The sequence below is a fragment of the Drosophila virilis genome, chromosome 5 (genome assembly GCF_030788295.1).
Source record: "Drosophila virilis strain 15010-1051.87 chromosome 5, Dvir_AGI_RSII-ME, whole genome shotgun sequence".
NCBI lineage: Eukaryota > Metazoa > Arthropoda > Insecta > Diptera > Drosophilidae > Drosophila > Drosophila virilis.
In genome coordinates this window covers 5591561-5610279 of record NC_091547.1, presented here as the reverse complement: position 1 = coordinate 5610279, position 18719 = coordinate 5591561, and the positions used below count along the sequence as shown (strand labels likewise).

Sequence of the window (18719 nt, the reverse complement as noted above, 5' to 3'; positions counted from 1 at the left end):
CTGTAGGTAGCTGCGCGCACATTGGGGAAAATGCACTTAAGCAAAAGCATAATACATAAGCACATATACATATACACATATATATATATATGTGTGTGTGTGTGTGTGTGTGTGTATGTCTGCCTGTGGCATCTTTGGAAACGCTTGCCCCCAGCCCCGTCAAAAGGGAACACGTTTAATTTGTGGTGGCGCATATGCAATCCTTTCGACAGGGTCTTCCTCTCCATAAGCTCTAGCCAAGACAGTTCGTTACGCCCCGTGCGCGACACATTCGTGTTCATAATTTTTATAATTTGTTGAATTCCCTAATTTTGTTGCACATACTTTGACAATTATTGGGGGGGTGGATAGAGGACTAGAAATAGAATTTACTTATGATTGATACCCATTGGGAATGAAGCACAGGCACGGGCAAGTAAAGCATCTAGTATTAAAAGCATGATATGCAATTGTTAAATGATGCGACAATTATGAGAGAGCGCAGTCATTAAAATTCTCAACTAGTTTAAGCACCGTCTGCCCGGTAATAGTCTTGCTGAAGTTTGACATGGTTCGCGAAGATCAATGAAGATTAATGAGTGCGACAAAAACAAAGAAGAATATAAATGGAAATGAGAGAATTCTTGTAAAATAGGCACAACTAGCTAATGATATATGCCCGGAGCCGTGACAAATGCTGTTTATAAACATTTACAATACTTTTTATATATATTTTTCTATGGATATGTGACATTTCAAACTAATTCTAACAGCCCAAAAGGCATTAAAGACACAATTGCAATGTCTATCAAAACTTCTTATTCCATAAACTGTAAAGCATGCTTCTGCCGTGTCTTCTATTGATTGTCTTATTAGTTAGTTCAACTTAGTATTTATTTAGTTACGGTTTGGCACAATATTTGTAGACAGATTGGCGCAACAGATTAATAAACACAGCAAATGGTAACAACAACTAATTGCAACAGCCAATGCCAGACCCGCCTCCTTTTTGTGCCGCACTGTCTGGACATTCTGGACCACCCAGTCGGCAGCTGTTGCAACAACAAATCGCCAATGAAGACAACATGGATAATATAAGCCAATAAAAACAAACATTTATATTCAAAACATTGAATGGCCTGATGCAGACATCCATAGACAATCTATGTATAAAACTGTTTAACTGGCGGTCTGTCCGTCTGTCTCTCTGTCTGTCTGTTTATATATGTATGTAGTCTATAGTCTGCGGCGTTGCATAAATAAATGTTCAGATTTAGCAGCGGCACGTGCCAACTTGTTAAATACATATATATATATATATATATAAATATGTATATATAAATATCTATATCTATAAAAATATCGACTAAAATTCGAAAATACAATTTGTGTAAATATAAACGCAGGCCAATTAGCAACAAATCAATTGTTTATTTCGATTGAAGATCGAAGAGAAATGCAAGAGCCAAAATGAAACAATTGATAATTTCTTTTACTACAAAATACTCACTAAATGAAGGGGGGGGTGGCCACTGGGTAGGGGGAGTAGGGCAGTGTATGGCGGCTGTAAGTATTTATAAGTTGCGACCTGTTGTCTGCCATTCATTCAGAAACAACAAGTTGGCCAAAATAACACGGGCAAAGTTAAATATAAAACAAAAACAAATGTTAAATTTAGTTATGGATATTTTTGTGTTGCAAACACACACATTCAGACACACACAAACGTGTACAAATAAACACACACAGCCAAAATCTATAAAAATTATCCTTTTTATTTATAAAGCAAACCAAACGTACAACGAACCAACAAATTGATCGAAAGCCGCGTGCCAAAACGGAACGCCACAAAAATCACGAGCAATAGTTAGTTAACACAAAATGGCGGCCGTGCGATCAGAATTTACATTTGCACACACATAACTTTCGCTCACTTGCTCACTCACTCTCTCTGCCTGTGCCTCTCTCTCTATCTGAGCCGAAAAGCGCCTGCGCAAAATGCTGCCAAGCTTTGTCTAGGTGTGTGTGCGCACATTCATGTGACTCACTCTCACTCACTCACCTACTCACCTCACTCTCACTCTCTCGCTCACTCTCTATTCAACTGTCCTGAGCATTGCGTGCGTGTGCGGCCATTTGCATTTTCTGTCTAAATATAGACAAGCGCTGTGGTCGCTGCTGCGGCGGCGACTGCGCCGACTGCGCTGCCTGCGATCGCCGCATAGTTGAAGGTGTGAGGGAGTGCGAACGAGTGCGCGCGTTTGGCTTTGTGTGAAGAGTCGTTAACGTTACGTGGCGCTGCTTTGGTCTCGCCTGTGTACGTCACTCATTTGCTGCCTATGTGTGTGTGCCCCCGCATCCCCTCCTCCTGTGCAGCAAAGCGCTCTGCTTGCTGATTAAATTACAGTATTTTTTTTTTGTTTTCAGTTTGAAAAACAACATTTTTGTTGTTGTTTTCCTTTTTTTTTTCGTTGCTCTCGCTGTCATTTCGCAATTAAAATATATTTTGCAACTCGTTCGGCTCTGTGCTCGGGCAGCGCTTCGGCTGTCTGGCTGGCCTCCAAGACAGGTGCTGCCGTTATGCGTTACGAAAAACACCGTTGCCCATGGATGCTCGCATGTACAGTTGCAAAATCGGGCATGTCGCAACCCTGCGCACGCCCCCCCTCCACCCCTCAGGGCCCCACCATAGTGATGTCTGTCGTCGCCATTTGCGCAGCTGCCAGAGGCAAAACGCAAACACACGCACACACACACACAGACACAGACATTAATGCATGACGTATGTATGTGTTTATACACGTTACGCATACAGCTGCAGCGCAGGAGAGCAGCAGATTGTTTTGTTGTACTGACATTTCGTATAAACATTTTTTGTATGCAGTGAATTGTACAATTTGTTGCTCCCTATCCTCAACACATGGGCAAATACAGTAAATATATGTATACACAGAAACCGAAAGAATGCCACACGATCTTTGTAAGAAATACATATATATGCATTGCATACGAATTGTAAATTCTGTAAATTTGATCTTATGTAGTACTATATACTTATGCAAATGCATGCACTCAGCGTTCGACATACTTTCAATGCATTTTATCGATCAGTTTGTGATCAGCAGTCGTTTCTGTTAATTTAACAGAAGTACAAATAGTACAAACAGCCAAGTAACATGTTAATGTTAAAAAAATTCTATCTGTAAACTGTCAAAAAAAGAAAAATAACCTAGGTTAGTTGAAAGAAAAAGAGTTCCAGTAAATGATGTAACAGCTGTTAACAAAGTCTGTTACTTTACATATAGCTGCAAATAACATGACTGTTAGGCACAATTAAAGTATCCTGTTATGTTCACATATGTCAGCCAATAAATTGTATGTAAATGCACATTCTTAGCTTGTCAATAAGCCAGAACCATTTGCCAGTTGAATATCATTTCGGTACAGTACACAGTATGAAAACATGAAACAAGTATTTTAATTTGCATGCAAACAAAATGAATGTGCAAAATCTGGCAAAAGAAATCGCTAGAAAAACAAACGAGCTAAGAAAAACAGTTTTCTAATATACCAAAGGAAAAAAATAAATAACAAACAAAAAGAAAAACAAGCGAAAAGTGTCGCCATTTTGATCAGAGATTTTGCTGAGTCTTTTTGGGCTGTTCAGCGCTTGGTTAGCTCTTGGGTTAGTTGCACTGGCCGCACGATGATGAGTCTGATATTTTCACGCTTAATCACTAACTGTCCCCATGAGCGGTGCCCCATTGGATGGGCGAACGTCTGTGGCGACACAAACATTTTGGAACGTGGCCAAAATACTTGACGCTGCAAATGAAATGGCAGAACGTTCGGCCAAATGCAAAATGCACAAAATGTCACCCAGCTGAAAGCAGCGAGCAGGGGGGGAGCCGGCGGTTAGGGCTAGCGGTGTGCGCCGAACGGTTGAGGCGGAGGGGCGGGCCACATAAGAGCCGAGCCAAAAGATGCGACACGGACTGACAGCAGGAAAATTGAAAGAACAGCGCAAGAAGAAGAAGAAGAAGAAGAAGACGGGCAACAAGCACAAGAACCAAAAGGGAAAAACTTTAATTTTCTTTTATTGCGGTCGTCGCGCACAATAATTGCGCGTATAAAAACAAGATGAAAGCGCAGCTGGCTGCATTTAGCCGAAGATTTAATACACTAGACGAACAGGAAAAAAAGAAGCAGCCGTGCTTTATGATATAGTGAAACGATCCAAAAGAGTGCTTTGCAAGTGAGAGACGACCATATAAAGAGAGAGAGAGAGAGAGAGAGAGAGAGAGCGCGACAGAGAAACTTGACTATGATGACTCGTTAAGCAGTTGACGAATATAAATATATATACTAGGCATATGTAGAAGAGTCTATATACTCGCTGTGTATAGAAGGATTCTAGATTCTAGGTCTATGTATCAGAGTATACAGCCTAGACATGTTTATAAGAGTATATATTTTATATATTTATAAGTATATATACGAGTACTAGGCATACATAAGAGTATATATATACTAGCTATAAGCATATATTCGTGACTTCTCGTTACAAGTCGCATCACAATATTCGACTACCTTTTGTGAGCGTATAAAAAAACATGCTGAAAATATTCGGTTTCTGCGTTTGATGAGATTTTTTTTGGGCGGCAGCAACAACAGCTACAGGTAACACGCGGTACAGTAAAGTCAGCATACGAAATGCGTGTCGAGATGCCGCACAAAAGCCCCCCCCCCCTCCCCACCGCGCGCATTTGTTGCAGGTGTGTGTGTGTGTGTGTGTATTAGACGCGTGCTTGAATTGCTGATGATATACAAACACACACACACACACGCATATATATATATATCAGTATACACACGCACGCATGAATATTTGATAATTTCCATGAAAAAGATACATTTCAAAAATTGCCAGCAATGACGTTCAATAATGAAGAAATTGTTTTGCATGACGCACATTCATTTGCCTCCCTTTTCGATTCGACGAATGCAAAACGAGCATGATATAAATTAAAGAAAGAAGAATAATAGGAAAATTAGTAGAGGAAAATGGAAAAGCTTAGGCAATTTTGCACACAATTTCAATTGAAATAAATGATGAGAAATAAAAGTGAAAACTTATCCAGGAGCCAAACGTGCGTTGAACTCTCGTTGAGCTCATTAAAGTTGACTTCTAAATGTTAATTAATGCGTGTGCCTGTGCGTGTGTGTGTGCGTGTGTGTGTGTGTTGATTAGTGTAATACGAACAAGCTTTATATTTCCCAGCATTTTCTTTATGCCACGCTTTTCCACACTGTTGCCAACGCAAGCTACAATATGCGAGGCGAGCCAAAAAAGACTCAAGAAAATTCTTGGCAAATGTTTTACGTTAATTGAACGCCAAGAAATACCAAAGGCAACATTGACTATGTGTGTGCGTGTGTGTGTGTGTGTGTGCGTATACATTATGTATACCCATGCATATGTATGTGTTATATGTGTACATAATTCAGAGTACAATACATGCTCAGCTGTTGTTGTAGGTCTCGAATGCTGCTGGCATGAATACACACACATCATACACACACACACACTCACACACACACTCACACACACACACACATGTGCGCGTCGGCCTATTCAGTGGACACTTGACCAACTGTGTAACTGGCCAATAAAGACTTTTATATTGTTGACACTTGAATGAGTTAAGAATTTGGTTTTAGCTCGATTTTGGACACAATTTTGTGCCTAATTACATTTAAACTCAAATTGCGACAAATATTATAACACAGCAATTAATTACTTTACATTAATAACTATGCATTTTAATTGTTAATTAGTTGGTTCATTATCTAATTTAATAGATCGCCAATGAATTAACTTTGCTATGACTCTGTATAAGCTAATTGTAATTGTAATTGGCCAATTTCCCGGTCAAGTTAGAGAATTAACTCGTAAAATGTAATTATCATCTGCTTTCATATGTTATTAACTATTATTATTATTATAAGTTATTATTGACTAATACGAATTTAAATATTAAGTAATTATTTACCTTCACTCATAATAACTTTAGCAATAGTCATAAAATAATCAATTTCAATTACTTTAAGTAATTGAATTGCTTTTCATTTAAACATTCAGTAATTAATTAGTTTACAAATTACATAATTTAAATTACTCGAGTGTCTATTAAATTTTCGTTCGCGTAATGAATTAACTAGGGAATTCTAAACGCTGCATATAAAACATGCAATCAATTAAGTAATTACAAGTAATTAAACATTTATAATATATAGTATGTTTAAATAATGCTATTAATAAAGAATTTTCAAGTAATTATACGCAATTAAAGCAATATTTAATGTTATATACTACATTATATGTCTAGATAATGCAACTAATTCAGTAATTTCATGTAATTAGAAGTAATTAAAGCAGTAATTACTGCCATATACTACTTTTAACACTCTAAAAAGCTGCTTACCTGCCAAATGCCGCTTTTTGAGCAACATCAAAGAGTCCAAAAATGATATAGTCCAACGTTCCCAGTGCCAGTTAACATGTTAAATACAGTCATATATATATCTGTTTATATCTATATATCTGTATATTTGTATTATTTGTTGCATATGGCAAAATGAATGCTCTTCAGCCACTGGAGTGTGTGAGTGTGTGTGTGTGTGTACTTGAAGGTGTTTTATTATTATTTTATCCTGATGCTGCTTGGATTCAGTTGTTGTCGCTGTCAATTGACGTCGTATCTGATGTGACGCTGCGTCGCGTTCGCTCTGCTGCCGAATTGTGTAACTGCAATCGAAGAATATGTCAAAAACAATAGTTATTCGCTTGAGTAGAGGCTCTGCCAAATGCTTAAATATAGCCAGGCCATATCTATAGATACTCCATTTGCGTCATGTATTTCAAAATGGATTCCCCGCGGACTCACGAGTGGCTACGCACCGCAAATGCCTTTCAGATGCAACAAGTCCGAGCTTGAAACCCAAAGACCCAGAATTTTATGTTTTGCGGTTTTATGCAAGTCCTACAAACTTTTTGCTATGCTTGACTCGTTGATACCCTGTAATTGGGTACGATAATATGTGCTGGGTATTATGAGAAAAAAGGAAGCTAAATAAAAGCTGTTTCAAAATAAAGATCTTTAAAGGAAGAGAACTTTTAAGTTGAAGCAAAGGGTTTTTTTTTAGCCAGATTGGTTTCTCGAATTGATTTGAAGTGGAAATCAAAGACTTGACTTTATATATCTTTTGCATATCCTTTCTTATGCCCTGCTTCTAGTTAACATGCTGACTTGCAAGAGCATATGCCCAGTTTTGCCACTCTTTTACAGGGTATACACATGAGCAGAGCGCGCGTGCTGGTCCCAACGCCCACATGCCAGCCATTGCCTGCGCTTCTAGAGTGAGTGTACATGAGTGTTATGAGTGTTGTGCGTGTGTGTGCGTGTGTGTGTGAGTGTGTGTGTGTGAGTGTATGCGTGTGAGTGTGCGCATAGTGTTGTGTGTGGGTGGCTAATGAAATGCTTCAGCAGCAGCAGCGACAGCAATCGCATTCAGCCACAACCACAGAAAGCAACAGCAACAACTACAACTACACACGCACACACACTGATCAGTGTGTATATGGAGAGGGAGGGGGGGGGGGGGGGGGGGGGGGCATGCATTGTAACGGTAGCTGTGTATCTCTGTGTTTGTGTGTGTGTGTGTGTGTGTGTGTTGCCATGGCCCCTCGCAAGAGGAGCTTTTCCAGCGGGTCCAAATAGTCTGCAGCATTTCCTTTTTTTGCTATGCGTCGCAGCACAATACAAGCGAGAGTGAAAGAGAGGCAGATAAAGAGTGAGTGAAAGAGAGAGGGAGAGAGGGGGAGAGTGAAAATGACAGAGCTGCTGCCAAAAAGCAAACAAACGTAGCCGAAAATTCAGGCAACACAGTTGTCTATAATAAATTCTACAATATTTCCCCCTCTTCTTCTCACACACCGACAACCCCCCACCCACCAACCCCCCGGTCGTGTGTACCCCTACGCTACCGCTAGCCTCTCCGCCCCCCTCGCCCGTGGCTTGTCATGATTTTCGACATTTTTGTGCGTCTTCTTGTGGCGCTTTTCACATGATTTTTATGACATGCCCTATACGTCGCGCGCACGGGACAAACAACTTTTCAGAACGTACGCCCACCTATGACAGAGGGAAACGAAGGAAAATACCGAAATGGAAATGGAAATGAAAATGTCGAATTCAATGGGGTGACAAGACAGCGCACTCCCCTCCCCCACCCATCCCTTAAATCATATTGGTTGGTTGGGGCGCCGCAATTAATGAATAAGTTAACAAATATTCTTGTAAATATTTTCCATGATAAACTCGTGCCTCACTTTTGTTCGACTGTGTTTGTTGTTGTTCCTGCTGGGGTTCAATTTGTTTTTTTTTTTTTTTTTTTTTTTTGGCTGGCATTTTGAGATTTTTTTGTTATTTTGTCAGTCTTTTTTTTTTTGAAAATGGCGTCGTGTTTTGCGGGCTTTTCGTAATTCCTGGCATTTGGCCAAAGTCTACACAAATTTGCGTAAATAAACAACAACATTTTGTTGCAATTTAGAAAGAGTCGTTAATGCTTCTAGAAGCACAATAAAAAATTAATAAAAAAAAAAAAATAAAAAAAATGTATTAAACAAAATAAGTATAAAAAAAATAAAAACAAAAGGAAAGAAATAAAAAAATCAAGAACAAGCTGAAAACATTGCACGAAGTTTGCACAAAAAAAAAAAGAAACGACCAGAAGTGCTCTGCCCGGGTCTGCTCGACTAGGGTATACCCTGCACCTACTTCTGCCAAAGGCAAATGAAAATATGAAAAAGTGAAATGATATAGATGCAAGTATGTATACTAAAAAGACATCTGGAATTTGGTGACTGTAGCTCTTAAGGTCGAAGAGATAAGTTCTTAAAACCTTATTTCGATAACGATATTTATCGATTGCTTGAAAATGGGTCAAGCTATCGATGGAGGAGGAGCTACGTTTAGAATTTCAAGTCTCTAGCTCTTATCAGTTCTGAGATCCATTCCAACCTTTACGAAAGAACAAGAGTATGGAAAGTCGGGTGGACAGTCAGACAGCAGGACGAACGGAGAGACGGACGAACGGCAGGAAGACCAGAAGGAGGGAAAGACAAACGGAAGCTCGAAAGGAGGGAAATACGGACGGACGAAGAGACGGGCGAACGAAACGACGGACAGATGGAAGTTCGGAAGAAAATGAAAGGACCAAAGGAGGCATAGACGGATGGTCGAAGAGACGGGCGAACGGAAAGACGCACAAACATGGGCTAATAAGATCAAAGCAGCTTCGCTTCACCTGCTACATGCATTTGCGTCAAGCTAATATACCCCTTTTAGGCATTCTCAATAGGTATTAAAAAGAAATATGCGCCGCGCGGCAAGTGCCAAAAAAAAGGGGACACAGCCTGCGCTCATAGAAAAGAGTGAGCTACACATATGCACACATACAAATACACACACACACACACACGTATATATATATATATATATGCTATAGTATACTATATGTATATATAGATAAGTACAATAACTGCGCCTAGGAGCGGCACACATGTCTGCCTGCTTGCCTGGCTGCCTGCATTTTGGAGCGCAGCAAGTGCCTATGCGTATTAAATTTCAACGGAAACGGAAATGCTTAGCACATGCGTTTAGGCATGAGAGACACGTCTCTAAGCCCACTTACTGCTGCTGCCACCCCACACTCTACAACCCGCCGCCGCCGCCTCTCAATTAAGCCTTGCCTCACACAGACTAAGCCTAAGCCTGACCCCGAGCATTTTTTGAGGTCACGCAGTAAAGATTTCGTCTAGCAAAAGCCGTTTCGCAAATACACTTTGATTTTTAAATAGAAATCTTATAGGACTATCCGACATATCAGTTATCTACCTTTGTGTATATATATATATTTATATAAACTACGAAAGACAGCTCGTCAGAGCACAATCGATCAGAAATCCAGCTGCATAGCCATAAAAGTCCATGAAAGCCTGCTCTAGCCACATGCTGTATTCCCTGCCAATGTGTGTGGCAGGTGTGAGTGTGTGCGTAGGTGTGTGTGTAGTGTGTGCAAACACACTTGAATTGTCAGAGCTTTCACACATTGAATGTAAAACCCACTTAAAACACGTACCATAACAGCCGACAGGGACACAGAGACAGAGAGAGAGAGAGAGAGAGAGACGCACAGCTGAGATACATTGTGGGGGCTTAAAGGATTAGTTGGATAGAAACTAAGAAGCTTTACAGCTCTGTGCCCGCCGGGCATATAAGTTGCTGAGCACAATGAAGAAAATGTACTGAGACAACTTTAACTTGTTCGAGAACTAATATGTAGTAATATGTATATGAAAAACAAGCTGACTTATTTTAGATTAATGTATTTCTTTTAGATATATGCTTATCTACAGCATTTTGTTTTTAAACAATTTTAATTAATTGCTTTTTAAGTTAAAAATTGACTTTTTAAACTTTCTTCATGTGTTTGCCAGCAGCATGCGTGGCGCCATCTTGTGTTCGTTATGCGCGTCTGATCGCTGCTGCTGTCAGAACATGTATTAAAATTTATTTATATAATGATCCGCTGATTGAGTATGTGTGTGTGTTTAATTACAATACTTTTGCCTAACAAACAATTCATTAACAATAAAACTGGCTTACAATGTTTCGCAGCTGTATGCGTGGCGCCATCTGGCTGTGCTTATGCGCTGTTGATCGTGCTGTTTTTTGGCGCCACCTGTGCGCAGCGATAATGCCGCGCGCCATCTGGCGGCCGGCAACATGCGTTGGAAACATATCTGTTGCTGCAGCATGCAGCAACATGTTGTTTAACATTCTGTTAGGCACAAATTTGTTGCTGTTGTTTGTGTTGGTGTTTTTGTTGTTTTTGTAAACTTTTGCTAGATTTTTCGTAAGTTAACAAACAACAAAGAACAGATGTTTCGACTTTTATTTTGGGAAATTTTATTGCTTTGACAGAATTTCACTTTTCAACACAGAGAAAAAAAGGCGTTGCTTTTGCTTTGCCCTTTCTTTTTCTTCTTCTTATTTTGATCCCAATTGAAAGCACTTGAGCATAAAATGGGAAATTTATTTGAATTAATAACATTGGGCACATTATTGTGCTTAATTACTTTTTGGGCAATTTTAACACTTAACGGGGCGTGCGAGTGAGAGAGGGAGAGAGGAAGCGCGCAAAAGAGACAACAGACGAGGAGAGAGGGGCGCCGGAAATACGCGTCCTTCGGCGCGAAATACGCTAAAACCAAATTGAAAATTGCAATATTATTTTATATTTTATTCACAATATTTGTATTTAAATTAATTGATTTTGCATTGAATTGAACGCGTGACGGGCAATTGAACGAGGATCGATACGAATTCGACTGCGGATTGAATGGGATCGAAATGAAAATATGTCTGTGCACGATATTTCCTACACTTCACTTTACTGGCGCACAAAATCGCATATACAACGAGAATGTATAATTATAAATAAATGTTCTATAAAAAACGCTTTTTTGTTCGTTTGTTTCGCTCTTGCTTTGTTGTTGTTGTTGTTGTTGGCGTCGTGTGTGTGTGTGTGTGTTGGTCTTGTGTTTTTGAGCCATTTTAATTTTAGAGGTAACCCAAAATAAATAACCAACAATTCCGCAGAACGCGGCCAGAGAAGCACCTTTACGAATAATGAAACAAATTTCAAAGTCCCCAAGCGAACAATTGCAAATGCAGGTGCCAGAGACAAGACCACGCCCCCGCGCCCTCGCACACCAACGCAGTCCGGCCGCCCACAAGAGCGTGTTAGCTCGGCTTTTGCGAGTTAAGCATTTTTAAAGGCGTTTTAATGGGATTTTCAAGCGAAATGCGTTTTCTCATTGGTTGCGTGTGTGTGTGTTGCGTGTGTGTGTGTGTGTGTGTGTGTGTGTGTGTGTGTGTGTGTGTGTGTCTTTGCGTTGTGTGTTTGTACAAAGGATTTGCGGCTTGACTCGGAGTCTGAGTCGCAAAGCCAAAACGCAACCAAAACGCGAAATGATTGAATAAATCCGCAAAGCTTCAGCCTGAACAAGCTGGCAAAATAAATCAAATTAAAATAAAGCAAAGGAAACCCTGACAACCTTCAAGTAAAATAATATCTGCATAAAATGGGCGCAACAAAAAAAAAAAAAAAAAACAACAACAGCAACAAAAAAATGAGAAAGAAATCCCTAATGAGATTATAAGAAGCAGCGCACATAATCAGCGCCATTTAATAATCAATTACTATTTCGGGCACGTTTTAAATAGAAGCCCGGCTAAAAATACAAGTGTCTACTTTAATTTATGCAGCAACAACAATTGTTTTATCAATGATTGAAGCTCTTGTTTTCCAGTGCAAACGCCCAATTAGCCATTTCTCGTGTGTTATCAAAATCGATTAATAGAGTTGCAAAGACGTTTGATCGATAACAGATACTGTTAAAGTTATCGAGATATGCATATCGATCACAAATACTATTAAAGCTATCGATAACATACATTTTTAGAGGTATTTACATATGCATATCGATAACAAATAATTTGGAAGATATCGATATGCACACATCGTTAATTAATATGTCTTAAGTTGTCGATATAAGCATATCGAAGCTTGCCAGCGAGCTGTTATCGATAAGCACATAGTTAGTATAACAGTTTTCGTTATCGATAGTTGCATATCGATTATTGTTGCAGTAACCTTTCGAAAAGTCAAATGGTCTCAAGACTTACTCAAAAGATCGATATGCTGCTATCGATATATTATTTTAGTGAGACATTGAACATTTTATGCATGTTATCGATAACAACTGCCTATCGATGACTGCAACAGAGCTGAGCACAGCTCTTCTCTATGCAAATATTTCCAGCTAAAGCAAAGTACACAACGCACGCTTAGAGCAACAACAACAACAACAACACAACAACAACAACGAGTTATCGTCGAGCGCGTTTCGATAACTAACGATAACCGATAACTGTCATAGACAAGGCCTAAAGGACAACACAAGGACACGCACACGACTTGCATACGAAATGGAAAACAATTCCTTTTAACCGAATTTATTGAATGCGACGCGTTTGATTGCTCGGCCGATGCGCTAATAAAGCTCTTAATTCTGGCCGATCGCTCGAAATAAATCGAAAGGCCGACGCGTGCACGCACACACACACACACGCACACACACAGAGAGAGATACAGGCGCATACACTGAAATATATTTTAAAATTAAAGCAATTTTACGTATTATTTTTGGTTTTCTTTGTTTTTGTTATAAGTATTTTGGTACGCCGTCTTGGTCTCAGTGTGTTTGTGTGTGTGTGTGTGTTGTTGTTGCTTTTACTGCGGATCTCCTTCAACTAAAAAAGAAAGGAAATCTGTTGTCGAGCATCTGTTGCTGCATTTGAAAATGGAAGCAAGGGATGGCGCAAAGGGCGGGAGGCTGCAAGTTGCGCGGGGCAAGGCGTGTGTGTTGATTTTTTCATAAAATAAAATATCGCAAATATTTTTATAAATGCCACACAAAACTAGGCATAGAGTACATAACAATTTGCCAGACTTTTGCGCGTAAGTTGCATTTAAATTAACTTGAACTAGTAGGCGAGAGGCGGGGCGGGGCGATGCGGGGCGTGGCGCGTCTCTGTTTAGACTTGCCTTGCCAAAAGCATGTGTGTGCGTGTGTGTGTGAGTGCTTCGTATAATTTTTAAAATTAGCACGCAAGTGAAAAGAAAAAACATCAATATTTTTACATACATTTTTCAATATGCACGATTTCTATGGAATTTCCAACAAGGAGTTATTTTTAAACGGGACGGCCGCGTGCTGCTGCTGCTGCTGTGTGTGTGTGTGTGGGCGTATGGGGGAGGGAGGAGCGTGTTGGAGATTCTTGTGTTGCGGGGCATTCGAAAAATGCGTCTGTTTATTGTCAAAAATCCTTTTCGCAGCGTCAAGTGCGGAGCGCACAAAATAAAATCTCGCATGCGAAATGCCGCGCTCGCTCTCACACAGTCTCTCTCACTTTCTACCCCACTCTTAACACCCCCTCCCCCCACCCACTGCCCCTCTTGCTTTTGCATAGGCAGGCAATTATCTTATATAAGCCAAATTGTTGCTTGGGTCACGTGCACATGCCTGACAATTCATGCCGTTTTTCATGCGCTTTTTCATGCGCTTTTTTTTTTGTGTGTTTTTCTCAAAGTCAGCTGCAACTTTTGCGCCTCGGCGTATGCTACACTTGGCCGCAATGCCAAAGCGCATAAAAGTTAATACATTAATGCGAAACTCAATGAGTTTTACACGCAAACAGACAAACACACACACCTGTACACACACACCTGTATTGCACGCTTAATTAAGGCCGTCAGGATTTAGCTGGGCGGGCATTACATTACATGCTCGCCCTCTAATGGAGCGCGACTAAAGCCCGCCTCTGTCTGTTACAACTTGCGCTTAATATCTAACGCAACACACACACACACACACGCGCGCACTCGCTCACACACACACAGACGCACACCTGTTGTGTGTATGTAAGCGTAAAATTTTATTGAAAGTGATGAATTAATGAGGCGTTAAATGAATAAATGTGTATTCTCTTGCCGCCCTATTGAACCGGAAGTTGGCCAACAACAACAACTACAACAACATCAACAACAACTACAACAACAACAACAGTTACAACAACAAAATGGCGTAAGGCCCTTTTCAAATGCTGCGCATTCACACCCTAAAAACTAACTAACTTAATTATTAAAATAAACATTATTCTAAAGTTGGGGCTTAATTAATGCAACAATTTTGATTGGTTTGCGATTTTACTGGGAATTACGAGACACCATTCGACACTCAACTAGCTACGTATTTACTTATAATTAAAATTTAATTATAAATAAAATGTAATTATAAATAAAAAAAGTACAGCATAATGTGCTTAACTGCCTGCCTCTAACACACATCTAACATATGTAAGCTAACATACAAGTAACATACATGTAACATACATCTAACATAACAGACATCTCACATACATCTTAGTTGAAAAGAGAAATGAAACTCACCTTCAATATTCCGGCTGCAGTCTGTGGAATTCTTCATTAAATATCAATCTGCAAGCGAAAAGATTCATAAATTAGATGAGCTTATAAATATTATAAAAACTTTGGCAAAAACAAATAATCATTCAACTCTGATGCTCTACATCTGTTACATCAAAGTAAATATGTTTTAACGGCTATTCAAAATAGAAAATCATTAAGTTTTCTTCTTATTTTCTTTTCTTTTCGCTTAGATTATGTTAAATATGAGCATAAATTGTAAAGGTTATCATTAACTGCGCTGGCGAGTGCTTAATAATAGACCCTGTTTAGCAGAGGGCGGTCGAAACTAATTTGAAGAATTATACGTTGCGTGTCTTTAAATTAGAAATTTAATAAATGTTATATGCACTTAAATGGAGCTGTTGAGAGTTTTCGATCTTTGTTTGGAAGTCTAAAAAATATATATAGAATCTGAGAATTGTTTTTCTCTATGTCGCCCGCCCTCTCCTTGTTCAACGTTCTCTGTCTAAAACTCTGCTGCTCAACTTCTGCTGTTTCTTCCCCTCTCTCTCTCTCTCTTTCAGTCTCTCCCTTTCTCTCTCTAAACTTTCTGTTTTATTCTCTATCTATCTACCTGTCTATCTATCTGTCAATCTATCTCTATCTCTATCTCTATCTCTATCTCTATCTCTATCTCTATCTCTATCCCTCTTCATTTCTCTCTATCTCTATCTCTATCCCTCTTCTTTTCTCTCTATCTCTATATCTTTTTCTTTATCTCTCTGTATGTTTCTCTATCTCTGTATCTATCTATCCCTCTATCTAACTCTCCATCCATATCTCTATATCTCTCTGTCTCCCTCTCTATACCCTTCAGTCTTTCTCTCTGCCTCTCTATCTTTCCGTATCTCTCTCTCTTTTTAATAACAGTCGAGTACGTTATGTAGAAACATAAAGTTGTCTGCCCAACTTTTAAGACTTGCAAATGAAATGTGAATAAATGAAATACAAAGTTTGCTTTAAACTAGGCCAAAATATTTCTACTTAACGTAAGACTTTGGCAAACAGTTGTCAGAATTAGGCGCAATTCCAGTCAAATTGTTAGATAAGGCGTAATCTTAACCCAAATATGAACATGTATATATATATATATGCATATATATATGTTTCTATCTGCGCTGACATGCACACGAATTTAACAAATATTTTGATATTTGCTTTCGTTTACTCTTTTTAATTCCCTGTGCCTGTTATTGATGATATGCCATCGAAATGCACGCGCTATTAAAAACCAACAACTAACAAATACACGCCCAAAACACACACACACACACACACACACGTGTACAAAGGATGTTAGACATGTGCTATAACAAGCCATTAGCACCTGAATAGGTAAATCGAAGCAAAGTCCCAACCAAGTGCCAGCAAGTGCCAGGCACGCAAAAGAATTTTCCCAGCTCACACACACACACACACACACACACACACACCCACACACATAGTATAGTTATGCAAAATGTATAAAGACAAATAGAAAAATGCGCGAAAATCAAAGAAAATGCAATTTAGTTTTATGAGCTCGCGGCTCACAGCGCCAAATAAAGCCAAATAAATGTTATGATAGATACCAATTTGTTTGCCATTTGCAAGGGGATGGGGGGGGAGGAAGGGGAGGGGTTGGGGCGTTGGCTATCAAAATGCAAGCTGCGTGCAACGCGGTGTCAATCACACAAGAGCCACGTCTCGCCAGTTGCCAGAGCTGCATGTGGCAAGTGGCGAGTGTGGCAAGAAACTACCACAGAAGCAGGCAAACAGCGCCGCATTGCATTTCCGCTGCGACAGATAACAACAACAACAACAACAAGAACTTGGTATGCAAATGCAGGTTCTAAGCGACACAGAGCCCAGCCCAACCCAAACCCATTCACTTCGTGACTTTGGTCAGCTGCGTCGCAAAACCAAATGGCAAAACTTCAGTTTCGCTTTCGAAAAACTAAGCGAGGGGCACTCAAATACTTAACAAAACTAAAAAAAAATATCAAAATATTTACTTTATATTAACAAAATAACAAATTTCGTTAAGAAATTAGAAATAACCCAAGCTAAGGCTCTAAAATGGGAAATGGTAAGGGAAGAAAAAAAGTCCCAATTTGTACTACAGTTAATTTATATGTAAGAGCGCGCTTACCTACTTAAGCAAAGCTGCTGTTCGCTCTCACGCACACACACACACACTCTTTCTACCTATCTCTCCCTCTCTTTTGCTGGAGGTGAATTGCGCTGACTGCGCGCCAATTTGTGGCCCAGCTACACATATTTAATTACACGTATTTAGACAATGCCCAAATATATACATGTCACTCATATATCTAATGCAGTTTAATATTACACACAGCACATTTTAATAACTTTTAAACAGCATTTAATTAACTAGTTTGGTCAGCTAACAATTTAATATGCGCGCGCAGAGGACACGACCGATCAATAGGACAGACGCGCACTGACTAAATTTCACCATTAAGCTGGCGCCCACGCTCAGCCGGCATGCACAAAGAGCATGGAGCTGCTCGCTGCGCTGCGCTCTCAGCTAAGTTAACGGGATCAAAAGCAATGCGACCAATGGCGTGCAGCGATGTGGCCTACACTTCACACACATAACGGGATCAAAAGCATTTAGATAAAGAGAGAATTAATAATCTCACACAAATTCAACATTAAGAGCAGCCACTCTTTGTTTAATCAGGTCCATTATGTGAGTTGAATAAGTTTTGAACAGCCCTCGCATTGTATATTAAATGCCAAGTGCATATATTCATATGCATTTTCCTGTACATGTCCTTGAAATGCACAGCCGCAACGAGTTGTGGCAAGTGTGTGGCGTTGACTGTGAACCTGTCTGCGACTTTGGCACTGTGCCTGTAGCCTGTAATTGATAAGCCAGGCGTCCCGCTGCCCATTGCCCCCACGTACAACTGTCAGGTGAATGCCATTTGCATTTCTAATCGAGTTGAAAATGTCGCCGGAAATGGTCGCAAAACATAAAACCAAACACACAACAAGACACGGAAACACACACACACACACACACACACACACACAGCGCAGCTTTCGCATATTTTGATTAGCGGCAGGCGCTAAATTTTGACAGACAAAAACAAAGCCAAAGCAAACGCCACAAAGTATGCAACACAATTGCAGCAAAGCCAAAAGTCAACAGCGGCAAACAGAATTTGTGTTTATTTTGCAGCTGCTTTTTTTAGTTTCGTCTAATTTTAGCGGCAAAGTTTAAAGTTGAAAACATTTCCGCATTGCATGTTGCTGCTGCGCTGACGTCAGCCATTTTGCATGCAATATTCAAATGTTAAGCAAATAATTTATGCACTCCGTTCAGCGGGCGTGTGGGTATGGGAAAGTGCCAAAAAGCCGCGACAGCTAATTGAAAATTCCGCTGCATAGCCCGTAGGCGCTTTAAGCTCAACTCGCAAATTGAGTGAGTGTCGCATTGAGCCTTGAGTGAGTGCGACTGCCGCTGCACACGCATTGAGCTGTGAGTGCGAGCTGGAATATATAAACACGCCCCCTAGCGTCAGCAATTGCAATTTCACCAGTGCGCCAGC

The 18719-nt window shown here is 39.9% G+C and overlaps 1 protein-coding gene across 2 annotated transcripts in view; it reads right to left on the bottom strand.

The window, feature by feature from the left end:
• Mef2 (myocyte enhancer factor 2) overlaps positions 1 to 18719 on the bottom strand; it is a 59255-nt gene that overhangs the window by 27869 nt on the left and 12667 nt on the right. For both annotated transcript variants that reach the window (XM_032436762.2, XM_032436763.2), the window contains exons 2-3: positions 15121 to 15168; positions 6465 to 6787 (exon numbers count right to left, since the gene is read on the bottom strand). The gene's annotated coding sequence lies outside the window, so the exon portion shown is untranslated. The remainder of the gene's footprint in view (positions 1 to 6464; positions 6788 to 15120; positions 15169 to 18719) is intronic.